The 19,816-nt window shown below is 45.5% G+C and overlaps 1 pseudogene; it reads right to left on the reverse strand.

The window, feature by feature from the left end:
• Positions 1 to 737: 737 nt before the first annotated feature.
• Positions 738 to 19,518, reverse strand: LOC148532430 (transcription factor Spi-C-like; annotated as a pseudogene).
• Positions 19,519 to 19,816: the final 298 nt, after the last annotated feature.

A 19,816-nucleotide genomic window follows, 5' to 3' on the forward strand; every position in this document is an offset into this window, starting at 1 on the left:
AAGAAAGATGATGGCATAATACTATAGAAAGATGATGGGCATGGGGGGGGGGGAATGATGATGAGGCATAAAATGTGTGCACATTACCCCCTTGCCCATCATCTTTCCTATATTTGTTTTAGGACCATCATCTTCCTTAAAGATTTTATGGCATACAAATATATAAGAAAGCTGATGGGCATAAAACAAATATAGGGAAGATGATGGACAAGGGAGGTTGTGTGGCATAACATGTATAAACATCATCCTACTTTAATTTATGACCCTAGTTCTATATTTTACTTTACTTACCTTTAAAAATGGTTCTTTCTTTTTAACACTATATATAAAGCTGCTACTCGCTGTTGCTAGGGCAGGGCAGTGACTCCGTCCATTTATACAGGCTGCGGTGCGGCTCCTTCACTGTGACTGACACCCGGGTGACGTCATGGCGCACGAACGTCTGGACATCTCATGTGTGTCAATCACAGTGCAGGGAGGAGAACCCGGCGGAGGACTGCTGATGCAGGTGTACCTCTGAGAATTAACATTGCAGCGGCGCCAGGGAGTGGGACTGGTCCAGGCATTTTAACTTGCTTTGGGTGAGTTGCGACCCCATGCTGGGATGGGCGCGACCCACTCTGCGGTCGCGGCCCACAGTTTGAGAACCGCTGCTCTAATGTATGTGTGAGAGTCTGTTCTTAACAACAGAAAGGATTAATAGACCTGTCTGTAATTGCTGTAATGGATCATTTCATTTACATGTATTGGTGGCTAAAAGGATATACATTGTTGTTATAACCATACTTGTTAACCTCCCAACAATGATGGCTGTTCCAGTAGGCCATCTCTGGCTGAAGATATTGGCAGTATAGGGTTTCTTTCCCCGGTAAGCTGGCAGGGCACAGTCTGTGTAAACTACTTCACTAAACTGGTATGTCAGTTTTTTTTTTTATTTTAATAACCTCCGGTTCTGCCATAATTCCGCAGGGCCCTGGCCATTTTCTGATAAGTCATGATTTTGCGGTTGCCCTTTTCCTTGCCCCACAGCTCTGCCAGCTTTTCTTTGTTTTTTGAGACAAATTGGAAGATCCCATTGGCTTGGTCCACCCACTGGATGCAGTCTGCCTTGTTGATGTCATACACAGCCTCATAAAGAAATTCATAGAGACGTTTTTTCCTTCCTGATGATAACATAAAATGTGATTACTCAGCTGACTACAAAAGTCTCTACTCTGACAATTTGTTAGTTTAGTGTACAACACATTTAGTGGGGACATTAGATATAGTACAGAACACCATTCTGCCAGAAGCACGGTTCACAACAAACAAAGCTATATAGCTGTGTTAATGAGGTGAAGCTAGTGGTTGGATGAAGTTTAAGGTTCCAAGTTTTTCTGCTAATGGCTAATTAAGTACACATGGCCACCTTTAATAATCATGAGTTAGGTGTGGCACCATGGACACTGCTAGGAATGGGAGGAGGGGGGATGCTTTGGGCCCATGTCCAGTTGAATATGATAGGCTACATAGCAGTCTGGGCGCAGGGCACAGTGATATTGGTGTGTGGTAGGTGAGGTGCTGCTGACATCAGTGGCATCACAAGGGGTGTGCGGGCAACACCCGGGTGTCACCCGCCGAGGGGTGACACCAAAGTGTCAACTCCTCAGTGACAGGAGCCGGGTGCTGCACTGTAGCATTGGCACCTGACACAGTGAGGGAGCCGGAACTTTGAAACAGACTTGTCCCCGGAGGCAGCCCACATCTCCCGGACCCCAGGAGTGCCTAAAAAGGGGGTTTGGGCCACTAAGCCATGCCTGACAACTGTCCCCACCCCATACCCGCACCAAGTGTCACCTCAATGAGGGACGCCACTGGCTACCACCAGTCTGTGAAGAACTGCTGGTCACGTGGGCCACTCCCGCGACAGGGCCCCTATGTAAAGCAATACAACTATTATACTAAATCAACTAAATATGTTGGCAGAAGCGATTTCATTGTGGGTGAAGCCGCTGGCAACAGCTTGTGATAGATAGATAGAAATCCCAATGACTGTCCTGTCTCAAATATGTGGAGTGGGATCAGGAGCGTGTGCCTATACTGCGCTCTGCCCTCCTGCTAACTGCTCCCACCACTACAATGGACGGTGACAACACAGAAAGATTCCTGATCTCACAACTGTCCATGGATCTGCAAGAATCTTATGCCCAATCCTCAAGGTCACTGTTGTATATACAGTAAGTGCAGCATGTACAGTAGAAGGGGAGAGAAAAAGAAACAGATAGGAAAAATAAAATAAAAAAACCTAACAACCCAAAATGTTAGTACATGTACATGTTAGTGTGAGCAAGGGTCGTATTGACCTGAAATAATATTTGCACGTAAACCTTAGTGATGCCCATTTTCTGATAATGTCATGTCACGGAAACAGGTTTGGGTATTGTGCACTGCCCATGATAACTGCAGTATAGACGTTTAAGATGAGAAGCGATCCGCCCCAGCCAAGCATGTCTACCACAAATGACAATTTGTGCCACATTGAAGGTCTTATTCAGGAGGACAGACACATTTGAGAGATATTGCTACTGTGCACAATATTGGTCATGAGCAACTGGAGTAAAGGAAAAAGTGTTCACGCTGGGTACTGAAGCAACTCACAGAAGTTCACAAAACCAATTATGGGATTGTCTCTCGTGCATTTGACGCGCTACCATGAGCAGGGAGTGCAGATCCTGCAGCGTATTGTTACAGGCGATGAAATGTGGGTGTATCATGTGACACAGATATGAAGCAAGCATCCTTGGCATGGAAATGTGCATTGTCCCCACCTTCAAAAATATTCAAAACCACTCCATCAGCTGAAGGTCATGGAGATCGTGTTTTGGAACCACAAGGGCGTGCTTCTTGTTGATTTCCTCACCAAGGGAGATACTGTGAATGCAGTCTGCTATTGTGACACATTGCTCTGGTTGCGGAGGGTAATTTGTCGAAAACTACCTGGGTTGCTCAGAACAGGCATCGTATTGCTGCACGATAACGCCAGGCCACACTCACCCAACCGCATGCATGAGTTGTTACGGCACTACCATTGGGAGGTAATGGATCATCCTCCCTATAGCACTGACCTGGCGCTGAATGATTTCCATCTCTTTTGACTATTGAAGAAGCACCTGGGTGGAAGGCGATTTGTAACTTGTGTCAGCAAGCTTGACACTGATTTCTTGTAAGCTGGGATAGATGCCTTTGTGTACCGTTTGAGCAAATACTTAGACAAGTATTGAGACTTTGTGGAAAAATAATTTGAACCATGGCCATTGAATATACGTATATGTACAAATTGAGGTCTTGTTACCTTATTTATTGAACCAGTGTCACAACCGAGCACTAAAAATACCTCTGTTGAGGTTAAGAACTGGGGGGTTAGGATAATTGCAGAACAATGACGGGGGTGACAGACTAAATCTCCTAATTGCGGCCAAACCCAGGTTTGGCTAGACCTGCCCAGAGGTGCAGAATCTAACTCACTTGGTGGTTTTCTCCAGTGACCCCTCCAATTGGGATTTGGTTTTTGCCGCACCAAGTGAGCAGGTTGCGGCCCTCTGGACAGGTACCTGTTAGTGACAGAAGACTGAAATAATATAACAGGAAAATAACTAACATAGGGAAAACTAGAAACAGTGCAGAGGAATGAATTTGTACTGAGACACAGGAACTGAGTACACAAAGAAACTCCAAGAACGTACTGGATGTGCAGGGATGAACTTGTACTGAGACACAGGAACTGAATACACTAAGATGCTCCGAGAACGTACTGGATGTGTAGGGATGAACTTGTACTGAGACACAGGAACAAAGTACACGAAGTTGCTACTTGAGAGGCACTGGTGGTGCAGGGACGAACTTGTACTGAAACACAGGAAGTGAATACACGAAGGACATATGAGATCACAGGAAGCCAGGAACACTAAAGAAAGGAATACAGCTTCTGAAACATAGGACAGTTGTCACAAGGAAATTACTACGTGCAGTCATACAGTGATGTTGGTCAGCAACTTCCTGTTGCAGGAGTCAGACCTAAATACCCCTAGGCAGCTGGTCATTGGATCGTGAGATCAGCTCAGAGACTGCAGAGCTGTCATTGGCGGAAACTGATCAGGTGAGATGAACGCCTCCGAGCCTAAAGACACCAGTTCAGCGGCGAGTAAAGGCCGATCCCAGGCCACATCCTGACAACCAGCCTTGTGTGTGTGCGTGCGTACGTGTGTGTATATATATATATATATATATATATATATATATACACAGGTTGAGTCTTCCATATCCGAAATGCTCGGGACCACGAGCATTTCGGATTTTGGATTATTCCGGTTTTCGGAATACCTGGGGGGTGGCCCGGCGGGTGTCATGGGAGGCCCCGGCGTGTGCTGCGGGTGGGTCCGGAATGTGTTGCGGTGGTCCGGTGGGTGATACAGGTGTCCGGTGGGGGTGTCGCGCGGGTGTTGCAGTGGTCCGGCGGGTGCTACAGGGATCCGGCGGGTGTCGTGAGGGGTCCGGCGACTGAGGCGGAAAGGTCCGGCAGGTAAGGCGGAAGGGTCTGGCGGGTGCTGCGGCTGTCACGAGGGGTCCGGCGGGTGCTGCGGCTGTCATGGGGGGTCCGGCGGCTGCCGCTGGGGGTCCGGCGGGTGATGCGGGGGGTGGCCTGGCGTGTGGAGCATGCCCACGCCGCTAGTCATTGGCCGCTGATGCTAGTGATGTCATGACGTCAGGTGACGTCGTGACGTCACATATGCACCAAAATATTCCGGTTTTTGGAATATTTAGGTTTTTGGAATAACGGATATGGGAGACTCAACCTGTATATATATATACATACATACATTGTGTAGACAAAAGTAATTTGACATTCCTGCGCAAGCGAAATGGTCCCATGCATACCATTGCACACAAATTCCAAATGGCCACTAATGTGGCGGTTTTGACAAGAACACTTGGTAGGGAGGCCCATGCACTTGCAGTTCTACGTAAACAACAAATGATTTTTTATCAAGAACACAAAGCAACCTGTCATGTTTCCAGGGCGACACTGGACTGGTATAAAGAAAATCCGGTAACCCGGATGGACTGGGCAGCTCAGAGTCCAGATCAAAACCCCATTGAGAACCTCTGGGATGAATTGGAGCGACTGGTGCATTCTAGGCTGACTCGACCTTCGTCAGTGTCACAGTTGGTCACCGTACTAAAGGCAGAATGGCAAAGCATACTGTCTGCTGTTATCCAGGAACTTGTGGACAGTTTGCCAAGAAGGGTGCCTGCAGTAACCACTGAACGTGGTGGACCTACAAAGTACTGTCGTCAATAAAATCTCTATGATCAATTTGCTGTAAGAGTCCCATCACTTTTGTCTATATAGTATAAACAAATAAATATAAATATATATATATATATTTTAGGAGTGTGCACCGGCCACTTTTCATGTTTTGTGTTTTGGTTTTGGATCTGGATCTTTCTTCATGTTTTGGATCTGGATTAGTTTTGCCAAAACCACCCTTCCGTGTTTTGGGTTCTGGGTTTTGTGTTTTGGATCTGTAATTTTTAAAAAAAAAGCATAAAAACAGCTAAAATCACAGAATTTGTAGGTTTTTCTGCTCCTATGCTATTATTAACCTCAATAATCTTAATTTCCACTCATTTCCAGTCTATTCTGAACACCTCACACCTCACAGTAGTGTTTTTATGTCCAAAAGGTTGCACCGAGGTAGCTGGATGACTATGCTAAGAGATACGAGTGGGCGGCACAAACACGTGGCCCATCTAGGAGTGACACTGCAGTGGCAGACAGGATGGCAGTTTGAAAAACTAGGCCCCAAACAGAACATAATGCAAAGAAAAAAAAGAGGTGCAAGATGGAATTGTCCTTGGGCCCTCCCACCCACCCTTATGTTGTATAAACAGGACATACACACTTTAACAAACCAATCATTTCAGCGCCAGGGTCTGCCACACGACTGTGGCTGAAATTATTGTTTCGTTTGGGCCCCCACAAAACAAACTGGCAATTAATCTGTCCCTGCACAAACTGGCTCTACGGAGGCAAGATGCCGTCCTCATCCTCCTCATCCACCGATTCCTCACCCTCTTCAGTGTTGTGTACATCCTCATCCTCACAGAGTATTAACTCGTCCCCGCTGGAATCTACCACCACAGGTCCCTCTGTACGTTCTGGAGGCTGGTCTCCCTGGAAGAGTTGATAATTAATTTTTATGAACATCATCTTCTCCACATTTTGTGGAAGCAACCTCCTACGCCTTTTGCTGACAAGGTTCCCGGCTGCACTAAACACTCTTTTGGAGTGCACACTGGAGGGGGGGCAACTTAGGTAAAATAAAGCGAGTTTGTACAGGGGCCTCCAAATTGCCTCTTTTTCCTGCCAGTACATGTACGGATTGTCTGACATGCCTACTTGGATGCTGTCACCGATGTAATCCTTTAACAGACAGACGCACGCTTGTCGCTGCTGCTTTGAGGATGCAGGTGCGGCTACAGCCCACACAATTCACAAAGACAGAAAAAAAAGAAGAATTTTTTTATTGTTTGTGTAGCGCACTTTGAGGGTTACACCACCCTTTAACAGACAGATGCACGCTTGTCATTGCTGCTTTAAGGATGCAGGTGCGGCTACAGCCCACACATTTCGCAAAGACAGAAAAAAAAAGAAGAATTTTTTTATTGTTTGTGGAGCGCACTTTGAGGGTTACACCACCCTTTAACAGACAGATGCACGCTTGTCGCTGCTGCTTTAAGGATGCAGGTGCAGCTACAGCCCACACATTTCACAAAGACAGAAAAAAAAGAATTTTTTTATTGTTTGTGGAGCGCACTTTGAGGGTTACACCACCCTTTAACAGACAGACGTACGTTTGTCGCTGCTGCTTTAAGGATGCAGGTGCGGCTACAGCCCACACATTTCACAAAGACAGAAAAAAAAAGATTTTTTTTATTGTTTGTGGAGCGCACTTTGAGGGTTACACCACCCTTTAACAAACAGACGCACGCTTGTCGCTGCAGGTGCGGCTACAGCCCACACATTTCACAAAGACAGAAAAAAAAGAAGAATTTTTTTATTGTTTGTGGAGCGCACTTTGAGGGTTACACCACCCTTTAACAAACAGACGCACGCTTGTCGCTGCAGGTGCGGCTACAGCCCACACATTTCACAAAGACAGAAAAAAAAGAAGAATTTTTTTATTGTTTGTGGAGCGCACTTTGAGGGTTATACCACCCTTTAACAGACAGACGCACGCTTGTCGCTGCTGCTTTAAGGATGCAGGTGCGGCTACAGCCCACACATTTCACAAAGACAGAAAAAAAAAGAAGAATTTTTTTATTGTTTGTGGAGCGCACTTTGAGGGTTACACCACCCTTTAACAGACAGACGCACTCTTGTCGCTGCTGCTTTAAGGATGCAGGTGCGGCTACAGCACACACATTTCACAAAGAGAAAAAAAAGAAGAATTTTTTTTAATGTTTGTGGAGCGCACTTTGAGGGTTACACCACCCTTTAACAGACAGACGCACGTTTGTCGCTGCTGCTTTAAGGATGCAGGTGCGGCTACAGCCCACACATTTCACAAAGACAGAAAAAAAAAGATTTTTTTTTACTGTTTGTGGAGCGCACTTTGAGGGTTACACCACCCTTTAACAAACAGACGCACGCTTGTCGCTGCTGCTTTAAGGATGCAGGTGCGGCTACAGCCCACACATTTCACAAAGACAGAAAAAAAAAGAAGAATTTTTTATTGTTTGTGGAGCGCACTTTGAGGGTTACACCACCCTTTAACAGACAGACGCACGCTTGTCGCTGCTGCTTTAAGGATGCAGGTGCGGCTACAGCCCACACATTTCACAAAGAGAAAAAAAAGAAGAATTTTTTTATTGTTTGTTGAGCGCACTTTGAGGGTTACACCACCCTTTAACAGACAGACGCACGCTTGTCACTGCTGCTTTAAGGATGCAGGTGCGGCTACAGCCCACACATTTCACAAAGACAGAAAAAAAAAAGAAGAATTTTTTTATTGTTTGTGGCGCGCACTTCGAGGGTTACACCACCCTTTAAAAGACAGACGCACGCTTGTCGCTGCTGCTTTAAGGATGCAGGTGCGGCTACAGCCCACACATTTCACAAAGACAGAAAAAAATAAGAATTTTTTTATTGTTTGTGGAGCGCACTTTGAGGGTTACACCACCCTTTAACAGACAAACGCACGCTTGTTGCTGCTGCTTTGAGGATGCAGGTGGAATCTAGACGGGATTTGGAACCGGGGACACACTACCTCCATCAATTGTCTAAATCCCACTGCACTAATGGCGGATACCGGATGCACGTCTAACACCAACATAGCAGTCAAGGCCTCAGTTATACGTTTTGCTTCAGGATGACTGCTGTCGTACTTCATCCTCATCGCTAGAGACTGTTGGAGGGTCAATTGTTTAGTAAAAGTAGTGGTGTTCCTACTTCCTTTCTGGGATGATGAACAACTCCCAGCAGCAGCAACAGCACTAGGAGGAAGTGGTTCTTGATCTTTCCCTATTTTATTTTTATCGGAGAAAGTTTGGTCCTCCATTTATGTTATATTGATATATACGTGCGGCTAAGGCGCACACAAACACAGAAAATATTTTTTTATTTTTGCTGGAGAGTAGTGCACTTTGTGAGTTACACCACCCTTTAAGAAATGAGCCAGCCGGCCCTTTACTTATGGGACACAGGCGCATGCTTGGCGCTGCTCCTTTGTTGATGCACGTGCAGCCACAGTGCACACAATTCACAAACACAGAAAAAAATGTTTTATTTTGTTTGGAGTGCCCTTTGGGGGTTACAGCACCCTTTAGTGGTCAATCCAGCCGGCCCTTTATTTATGGGACACAGGCGCACGCTTGGCACTACTTTGTTGATGCACGTGCGGCTACTGCGCACACAATTCACAAACACAAAAAAATATATTCTTTTATTTTGTTTGGAGTGCCCTTTGGGGGTTACAGCACCCTTTAGCGGTCAATCCAGCTAGCCCTTTATTTATGGGACACAGGCGCACGCTTGGCACTACTTTGTTGATGCACGTGCGGCTACTGCGCACACAATTCACAAACAGAATTTTTTTTATTTTTTTTGCACATGGGGGGAGCACCCCTGATGGACAGAGCACCCCCTGGACACTGCACAGGACTTTGGAGTGCACAGACCCTATGGACAACTGACTGCACAACACAGTCCAGCCAGCCCTTATGGACTTTGATGTGGTGGACACAGCCCCTATGGACAACAGCAGCACAGCGCAGCACAGCACAGCACAGCACTACACTGCACTACACTACACTACACAGCCCAGCCAGCCCTAACTCCCACCCTCCCTCTTCACTGTCCACAGCCGAGTGAGAAAATGGCACCGACGCGGGTACCTTATATAGGATCCAAAACCCGCGAGACCCGGAAGGCGGGATGATGACGTTTTGCCTCGATTTCAGATCCGAGTCAGGCGGGAAAAGTCGAGCCTGACTCGGATCGGGGGGGCTCGGGGGGGTTCGGATTTCAGAAATGCGAACCCGCTCACCCCTAATATATATATATATATATATATATATGTGACATGCTTACCATGTTTTTGTGTTGTTCTGTTTGCATATAAGTGACGATCCTCATCACTCTGCAAGTTGTGGTGCATCAAGTCCGCAAAAGAGTTTGAGTTATTTATCTGTAGGGCAAAATATTAAACACATAGAAATATAGTTAAGAACATAATATTTATATAAAAATTAATAATCGGTGGCATCTAATGGAAATAATCAACTATTTTTTAGTGCATGGCTTCTCAACCTTCCTCTCCAGCTACTGTATGTCCATCTGCTATGTCCAGGCTATGCAACCAGCAATGGACATGAACTGGTGCAAACATTTACCAAAAATATAACACAATGCTGCGCTGGGGTATAGAAGTCATTTAAGGTTCATTTACTTGAGAACACATATCTCATAAATAAATAAAATAAATAAGTAAATAAAGATAAGAAATAGGGGTACAAACACATAAAAGCCAACTTAGGTTACTGTGGGGATACGATGCTGTCAGATATACCAAGTCCCCCGCAACTTATGCCATCTAAAGATAGAGTTGTGCTGCTCTAGCCTATGGGCTACTATTTGCAAAAATGCGTGATCAGCAGACAGCTCATGCGCAGTAGTCCCGCTAGAGGAGCAAAGATACTGCTGATGTGGTCACTTCACTCCGAGCATATCGCAGGGACGGATTCCTTTTAGAGCCCCTGTCCCTGGCTATGCTATTAAATACTTTCCGGCTCTAATATCGCATACTGCAATGCAATCATCGGGGCGCTAATATTGTGCCCAGGTCTCATTGCAGTATGTGATCATTGATAAATGGGCCCTAGGTCATTCCACATACCAGTTTACAGTACTTCCATCACCCTCTACCATGGTCGTAACTAGAGGTGTGCGACCAGTGCGGCTACACAGTGCACAGGACTCTACGGGTGGCACCATCACCCCCCATGGCCCTTGCTACTGACTAGCAGGGTGCCTGGATTGACATCCTGCAGTCAGTATTGCTGTGGCAGTGCCATCCTTTGGATGCTACAGTTAGACACCTGGGTGTGCGATAAGGGAGGGGGGGTGGCGGTGGGAGCTCTGTGCCCTTGTTACGTCTCCGCCCTACCCTACCCTCCCCTTTATAGCTCTCTGTTTAATGTCTCTCTTTGTATTTCTTTCATTATTATTCTATTTAATAACAGTTACTTATATAGTGCCAGCATATTCTGTTAACTTACACTTTGTAACTCAGCGATAAACAGCTAAGTATTACTTTTTTCTAGGTTTACTAGGTTGAGGATACTGTTTCTGTAGCACATGAAAATGCCACATAAATAACTATTTGATGATATATGTGCCAAACCTCCAGGGACAGTACCAGTTTTTAAATAGTTGCTCCTGGAAAATGTTATAACTGCAAATTAAACCATTCTTCAATTTTTATTCAGTAGTATATAATTCTCACCTCCTAGTTTACATTCTGGGGTATATTTACTAAAGTCTGGGTTTTTAAAAGTTGAGATGTTGCCCATAACAACCAATCAGATTCTAGCTACTTCTCTTCTACAAGGTGCTAGATTAATGTTAAGTAGAATCTGATTGGTTGCTATGGACAACATCTCCACTTCTAAAAACACGTACTTTAGTAAATATACCCCTCTAACTCTTTTTTGAATGTACACTGATTTAATTAATTGTTTTAACATATTCTAAAAAAATTCAGTAAGCATATCATGATAGGGATTGTAGATATTACTGGGAAAGATGTACACAAATGCACCTGCCCACCAGCAATCTGCCCCTGAAAATTATTTAAAAATCTTGGCAACAATATTTTGCTCTGAATACTGATCACTTTATGTAGCAGGACCTGGCCTGAGTTAACTTTCCAAACACATATTTTTTATTTCAAAATGATGAATATAGTAACTGATTATTATAAATTTCCCCATGTTATCATACAGTACTGTATATACAGTAGGGTATGCAGTCGGGAAGCCGGCGGACCTAATCCCGACAGCCGGCTTCCCGACTGCTCAGTCCAGGCGAGGGTTAAGTGATAGGCGTCTAAATCTAGATGCCTGTCATTTTACCGATGCCGGGAGATCGGCGCCTGGCATCCCAGTCGAAGTGATGTCGGACAGCCGCAGGGGGGGAGGGTTAGGTTAGGGGCTCCCAGGGGGACTTAGGGTTAGACACCCCTCCGGGAGGTTAGGGTTAGACTAGTAGGAGGGAGAGTTAGGGTTAGGTACCCCCGGGTGGGACTTAGGGTTAGGCACCCCCTCGGGGGACTTAGGTTAAGGTGGCGGGGAAGGGGGGGGTTAGGTTTAGGCACTTAGAGGGGGGATTAGGGTTAGGCACTAGGGGGGAAGGTTAGGGTTAGGCATCCCTAAGGGAGGGTTAGGGTTAGGGGGTAGAATTGGTTAGGGAATACTTACCTGGGGACGATCGGGATTTTCATCCTTGTCGGGCTGCCGCTGTCGGGATTTGAACTGCCGGCCAGGGGTCCGGCGGTAAATCATACCGATTCCTACAGTAGTTGATTGAGTCAGATCTGTTATAGGTGAGTCAGATCTGTTATAGGAAAGTGACCATGCAGGGTGTATCATCACAACATGGAATGTTTACTTACTGCTGAATCTGTCCACTGCTGTGTTGCTGTCTCTGCAGTCGGTATTGTGATGTAGGGGTCACTTTGTGGTTGGTTATTGAAGATGGCTGTATACATTTTGTATTCTGCTGCTTGAGAGAATATGTTAGCATTCAAGATGGATGACATAAATTGTTTAAGATATAAAATATAATTAGAATATTATAACTACATAAACTAATATGATACAGTAGTTTTATATATTTAAGGACTACTTAACAAATAATTCAATTAACCTTCTTAAGTTTCTGTGTAAAGGTTTCAGATCTAAAGCTATATGGAGTAAGGGTTTGAACATGGAGTAAAGTGCAGAATTAAAGGTCTGTTGAATCTAGTACTGAAAATTCTTAAGAGCCTATTTTATCTGCTGGGCCAGTCTCACTATTTTCACTCTCCACAAAATGTACCATGTTATTAATATTGGATAACATTTCTCCAATGCATTCAGTAATGTCCCTCCTTATCAGCCAGCATGTAATTTAATCACTAGCAGTTAATATGTTAATTCCAATGCTAACAATCAGTAAAATATATTTCCCCAGGAAGGAGCCCTCCTTGCAGTGGTGCAGTCCTCATTTACACAGTGCATTGGATACACGGTGTGTCTAGATAATCATCCCAATGTACATCAAAGTGCGTATCTTCTCTAAACTAGAAATTGTTTGCAGCAGCGGTTCCCAAACTTTCTTGAATCACAGCACCCTAGAGTATCATCTTTTTTTTCACGACACCACTAGGCCAAACATTTCTAAATGACGAATTCAGAAAAAATTATTAAATTGAGTAAATTGTGCTTACCTGCCATTGTTGGGTCAGTTATGTGGTGGTTTACAGGGTTGCACTTTTGTTTTGTTCACTTATTTTATGATTGTCAGCCACCAGCCCTAGTTACAATGACCATAAGTAAATTGATTTGGTCCTGGACCACCAACTCTGGGGCACCTCTGCAAGTGTCCCACGACTCCTCAGTGTGCCACGGCACCCAGTTTGGGAACCCATGGTTTGATTGAAGGTGGCAAAATCTGAAGAATCTGTACAAAAGTGTACAGTACATGTCTCATTAAAGAACAAGGGGCCTATTCATGATCCTATATGGGCTAGTTACACATGTGAAAATGCTCATTTTAATTTTTGTAACAAATGCATTCATTATTAGAGCCCAATGGGGCCACCTATTTTTTAGCCAACTCTGAAAACTAAAAGTTTTTGGACTTTGCCTATGAGAACTATGAGAACTAACTCCATCTTCAAGAGGAATTGGTTCCTGGAGCCCCGCTCCTTCCTATGGAGGGTTGTGAAGAGGGATCTAGTTGGATCCTTCAGCTGCCTCTGGACTGTGTGCCCTGCTCCCATACGCATGCGTGAATGGGCCGGATCAGCAGTCCCCATATCGAAGCAATGCTGACTTGCTCCGTTACTTTAGTATTGACAGTGGCAACTGGTGGCAAATAGGATACCTAATTATCAGGGGCCAATAGGTCCCCAATAAAAGGCCCATAACTATTTACTAAGCAGTGTTAGGAGACAGAGTGAAAGGAGATCACTGACTCACTGGCCACAGTGATCGGGCACTGGGGGCACCCCCACCCGGTGGACTTCCATAGGAGCAGCAGCCACAGCTCATGTAGCCGTGGCTGCTGCTGTAACCCGATCACTGTGGCCAGCAGTGATCAGGAACCCGGCCCCACCCCCTTCAGTAATAAGCAGTAGCGGTGGCCGCTGCTTTGTATCCGGGTCGCCAACAGGATACCCTCCCGCTGCGGCTCAGGAACAACAGTGATCAGTGTGGTGATCAGTGTGATCACTGTGTTGAAAAAGCAGCAGCTGCTGCTATCTACCCTGCCACCCTAGCTGCGCCCCCGCCCACTCCTCCTGGCCTCAGCTCCGCCTCCTACCATACAGTGTATATATACATGAGCTGTGGCTGCTGCTCCTATGGAAGTCCGCCGGGTGGGGTGGGGGTGCCAGTGAGTCAGTGATCTCCTTTCACTCTCCCACTCCTCCTGGCCTCAGCTCCGCCTCCTACCATACAGTGTATATATACAGTCAGGTGAATAAATATTGGGACATTGACAGAATTTTCAGATTTTGTCCTCTATTCACCACCACAATGGCTTTTAAATGAAACAAACAAGATGTGCTTTAACTGCAGACTTTCAGATTTAATTTGAGGGTAATTACATCCAAATCAGGTGAACGGTGTAGGAATTACAACGGTTTCTATATGTGCCTCCCACTTTTTAAGGGGCCAAAAGTAATGGGACAAACTAAACAATCCTAAATCTAACTTTCACTTTTTAATACTTTGTTGCAAATCCTTTGCAGGCAATTACAGCCTGAAGTATGGAACGCATAGACATCACCAGACGCTGGGTTTCATCCCTGGTGATGCTCTGCCAGGCCTCTACTGCAAATGTCTTCAGTTCCTGCTTGTTCTTGGGGCATTTTCCCTTCAGTTTTGTCTTCATCAAGTGAAATGCATGCTCAATCGGATTCAGGTCAGGGGATTGACTTGGCCATTGCATAACATTCCACTTTTTAGCCTTAAAAACCTCTTTGGTTGCTTTTGCAGTATGCTTCGGGTCATTGTCCATCTGCACTGTGAAGCGCCGTCCAATGAGTTCTGAAGCATTTGACTGAATATGAGCATATAATATTGCCCGAAACACTTCAGAATTCATTCTGCTGCTTTTGTCAGCAGTCACATAATCAATAAATACAAGGGAACCAGTTCCATTGGCAGCCATACATGCCCACGCCATGACACTACCACCACCATGCTTAACTGATGAGGTGGTATGTTTTGGATCATGAGCAGTTCCTTTCCTTCTCTTCTCTTCCCATCACTCTGGTACAAGTTGATCTTTGTCTCATCTGTCCATAGGATGTTGTTCCAGAACTGTAATGGCTTTTTTAGATGTTGTTTGGCAAACTGTAATCTGGTTTTCCTGTTTTTGTGGCTCACCAATGATTTACATCTTGTGGTGTACCCTCTATATTCACTCTTGTGACGTCTTCTCTTGATTGTTGACTTTGACACATATACATCTACCTCCTGGAGAGTGTTCTTGATTTGGCCAACTGTTGTGAAGGGGTTTTTCTTCACCAGGGATATAGGGCCTGATTCAGACCCACTCGCGAGCGGCTGTCCGCTCGCAAGTGGGTCGATGTTATGCACTGAGCATGCGCACGACGGAGGGAGCTCCGTCGTGCGCATGCGCCAGACGCGACGAGCGAAGAAAAGTCCTTCGCTCGTTGTGTCCGATCAAAGGGGGCGTGCTGTCAATGTTGATTGACAGCACGCCCCCTTTGGTGGGCGTGCCGGGGGCGTGCCTCCCTGACGGGGGCGTTCCCAGTGGGAGTGATTTTGGCTCTGATAGAGCCAAAATCACTCCGGAGCTTGCGGTTGAAAACCTCAACCGCAGGCTCCGGCTCGCAATTTCGATGGTTGCGATGGTCTCGACCATCGCGGCCATCACAAAGCACGCTCGTATAGCCTGTGGGTGGTGACCCACAGCTATCCGAGCGTCCAGGAGGACGCTCCATGAAAATGGAGCCCGGCCCTCATTCAGAGCGTGCGCTCTGCTCAGAGCGTACGGCTCTGAATGAGGGCCATAATTCTTCTGTCATCCACCACAGTTATTTTGCGTGTCTTCCGGGTCTTTTGGTGTTGCTGAGCTGTCCAGTGTGTTCTTTCTTTTTAAGAATGTTCCAAACAGTTGATTTGGCCACACCTAATGTTTTTGCTATCTCTCTGATGGGTTTGTTTACATTTTTCAGCCTAATGATGACTTGCTTCACTGATAGTGACAGCTCTTTGGATCTCATATTGAGAGTTGACAGCAACTGATTCCAACTGCAAATGTCACACCTAGAATCAACTCCAGACCATTTAGCTGCTTAATTGATAATGAAATAACGAGGGAATAGCCCACACCTGTCCATGAAATAGCTTTTGAGTTGATAGTCCCATTACTTTTGGCCCCTTAAAAAGTGGGAGGCACATATTGAAACTGTTGTAATTCCTACACAGTTCACCCGATTTGGATGTAATTACCCTCAAATTAAATCTGAAAGTCTGCAGTTAAAGCACATCTTGTTTGTTTCATTTCAAAACCATTGTGGTGGTGAATAGAGGCCAAAATCTGAAAATTCTGTCAATGTCCCAATATTTATGGACCTGACTGTATATATATATATATATATATATATATATATATACAGTATATATATATATGGAATACACGTCCCCGGTGCCGTCTCTGTAACCAGGACAACCACACAGCGTCCCATGTCAAACCCTCCCCTGTGCAAAACAGAATATACACCCCATATGTTGGTCTGTCTATAATGCAATGAATACAGACAAACTATCACAATCTCACAATTTTAGAGTCGACATCATCCAGAAAACTAAGTAGCATAAAACTCCCAGAATCAACCTATAACCTTAACAGGCACCAATAGATTAAACCAAAACATAAATGTGCAATATTGTTAAAGAAGAGCAAATTGAAAATTTTAAAATAGCGCACTGTACATCATTGAAATCTTTAGTGCAATACATATATTAAAGGTCATGTTAGAACCTAAATGTTCCATAAATAAATGTATCTAATCACAGAAACATATTGAATGTAAGATGATCATTGAGACCCTTCGGCTTAATTGTATCAAGCATAAATATCCACTTTGCTTCAATTTGCAGGAGTCTTTATGTCTATCTCCTCCCCGAGGGTTGTCAGGTACATGGTCTATAATCATGTGTCTGAAACTAGATAATTATGCTTTTCTTCTACGAAATGCCTCGCTATCGGTTGCTCGGATGGTTTACCATCCAGAGCTGCCCTGATGGCGGACCTATGTAAAGCCATGAGCTCTCTAAACGGATGCATGGTTTTACCAATATAACATAGGCCGCAGGGACATTTAACCATGTACACAACGAAACAGCTTGTGCATGTTACTGCAAATCTGAAATTGTAACATCTTCCAGTGTGAGGATGGAAGTAGTGTTTTCCAGCTATCACGTATCGACACGTCGTACATCCCGTGCATCTGTAACAACCACCAGCTTTGATAACTCCAGGAGTCCTCGTTTTCATCTGTTCAGTTATATCTGCTTTCACAAGCCGGTCTCTTATGTTTCTTCCTCTTTTCAGACAAGACATCACTTTAGTATCTTTTAGATCACATAAATCTTTATCCATCTGAATGATAGGCCATAAGGATCGTGTCACTTTCTCTACAGAATAATGAGAGGTATTAAATCTCCTCACCCAATGTAGTTTATCCTTGCTCTCTTTTGCGGAGGATTTTTCTAACAACTCTTTTCTCGTCAGTTTGTTTACCTTAGTCACTGAGCTTTTAAGGATATCTTCAGAGTACCCCCACTCTCTAAACTTTTCAGTCATCTCGTGCATGCCTGATGCTAGTTTATCTTCATCATTAGTTATCCTTTTTACTCTCAACAATTGAGAATATGGAAGACTCTTTTTTGCAGCTGGATGTAACCATCTCCTTACGGGACAATAAATTATACACAGAGATCTACACTAAGCCTACGGATCGAAACACCCTTTTGCTCTCTAGCAGTCACCATCCTGTAGCTGCAAAAAAGAATATAATATATATATAATCACTTGTGATGTCAGTGGGGCCGGCCCCAGACAGTAGGCGTTCCCATGGGAACGCCTCCGTCTGGGCAGCCACGCCCCTGGCACGCCCACCAAAGGGGGCGTGCTGTCACTCACCATCGACAGCATGCCCCCTTTGGTACGAGACCCAGAGTGATGGCTTGCCCGTTGCTATCCGGGTCTCGCGCATGTGCACGACAGAGCCGACTCCATCATGCGCATGCGCACTGGGCCAACATCGACACGCTTGCGAGCGCGTCTGAAACAGGCCCCCTGCCCTTTAGCATACATGAGCTTAGGCCTGGACACACACAGGCATATAACACAAGTAAACAAAGTAAATGTCCCAGCACTCCTCATGCTTAGCAGTCAGCAGTGGCTTGCAGCCACAATTGGCCATGCTCTGCTAGCAAAGCCCCCGGTCCCTGGTACTACAACACTAAGGCCTACTACCTGGTCGCTAGACAGCATCAGAGCAAAGAGCATCAGGTGTGTGAGAGTTTTAAACCCTTCCTGTGCTGCTGACTTCCTGCTAGCTCTAGGTGACCTGGAAAACATAGAGGGCCTGATTCAGAGCCGCTAGTAAGCAGCCGCTCGTTCGCTCTGAGGGATGTTCACACAACTGCGCATGCATATGGGTCGTAATGCGCATGTGCAAACCAGTCATTGCGGTCAGAAATCGTGCGCTCACAAAACAGCGAGGGGCTGCTAATTTGATTGACAGAATAAATAAATACCGGAGATGACGTGTGATGTGAACGGCAAAGGGGCGTCTTTACAAAATAGCGAGCGCATTTTTTGTTCGCTCTCTCAGACATAGAGGCGTCAACAAACTGGAAAGAGCGAGCGCTCAATTTAAATAGCCGGCCCCTTTTTTGGAACGACCATCCGCAAATAGCGTCCGGCTCTGATTCAGGCCCAGAGTTCTATATTGTATTGCAGCTGCAGAATGTGCCGGTCTTGTTTTCCTCTCCCACTATGACAACCTGGAATTCCATACCTCCACTGCTAACGCAGAACGCACAGGTCTCACACCAGCCTCCCTTGGAGGGAGCAGATCCCAACAGAATGTGGGCAATTCAGGTGAAAGACAACCCCTCTCACCACACCTCCCCCCCTTCGCTTTTCCAAGCTTGGGGAAGCGCACATCTTCTTACTTCCTCTAGAGAAGACGTCCATGTTTCTGTGTCAACTACCCAGCTGATACTTCATTTCACCCTTCTTAGGCGTATATCCTTTATTTTCCCTGAATGTGGCACGCTCTGTCAAAGTTTCTTATGTACACTGGGTTGTACTTTTCCCTGCCACTCCGTTGACAACGTATCCCTCCAAGAGCCAGTGCGACATCTGAGCAGTTTAGCGAGAAGTACAGTGTCTGGACTTCCTTCTTGCCAGATAGCTTGTCGCCGTGCCTCAGGAATGCGATATGGTCGCCGTTTTATGACCACTCGTTCAGGTGTATTTATCTTGTGCTCTATGAAGGCAGTGCACCGTGACAGTGAAGAAAACACACCCTGATTATTGCAAACTAAGACTTTTGCTTCTTTTCACCATTTTGCTGACAAGGCGTCCACCAGCGGAACTTCTGTAGGGCCAGGTGAACTAGAGCGGCTCCCAGGAACCTGGGGAGTGGCGGTTTCCAGCAAATCCATGGCAACATCTGTATTGGGTACAACATGTCTGCCAATATTTTTGTCTGGCTGTTATTGGGCAAAGTGTTGTGGACTTTATCGTTAGACATTAATTGCGCAGAGGTTCGCTCTCCAAAGAGGACTGGCCATGCTTTTCCACTGTTCTCCTTTTTCCAAGTTAGGGCTTTGGAGACTTTACTCTGGCATTGTTTCTGTGGTTCCTGCACGAGCTCAACAAATCCTGGGAAATTAGGTTCCAATATGATAGGATAGGGGAGCTTAGGACCAGCCACAGCGACCACCTCATAAGTGCGGCCCT

The sequence above is a fragment of the Taudactylus pleione genome, unplaced genomic scaffold, assembly GCF_031769625.1.
Source record: "Taudactylus pleione unplaced genomic scaffold, aTauple2 ptg000077l, whole genome shotgun sequence".
NCBI lineage: Eukaryota > Metazoa > Chordata > Amphibia > Anura > Myobatrachidae > Taudactylus > Taudactylus pleione.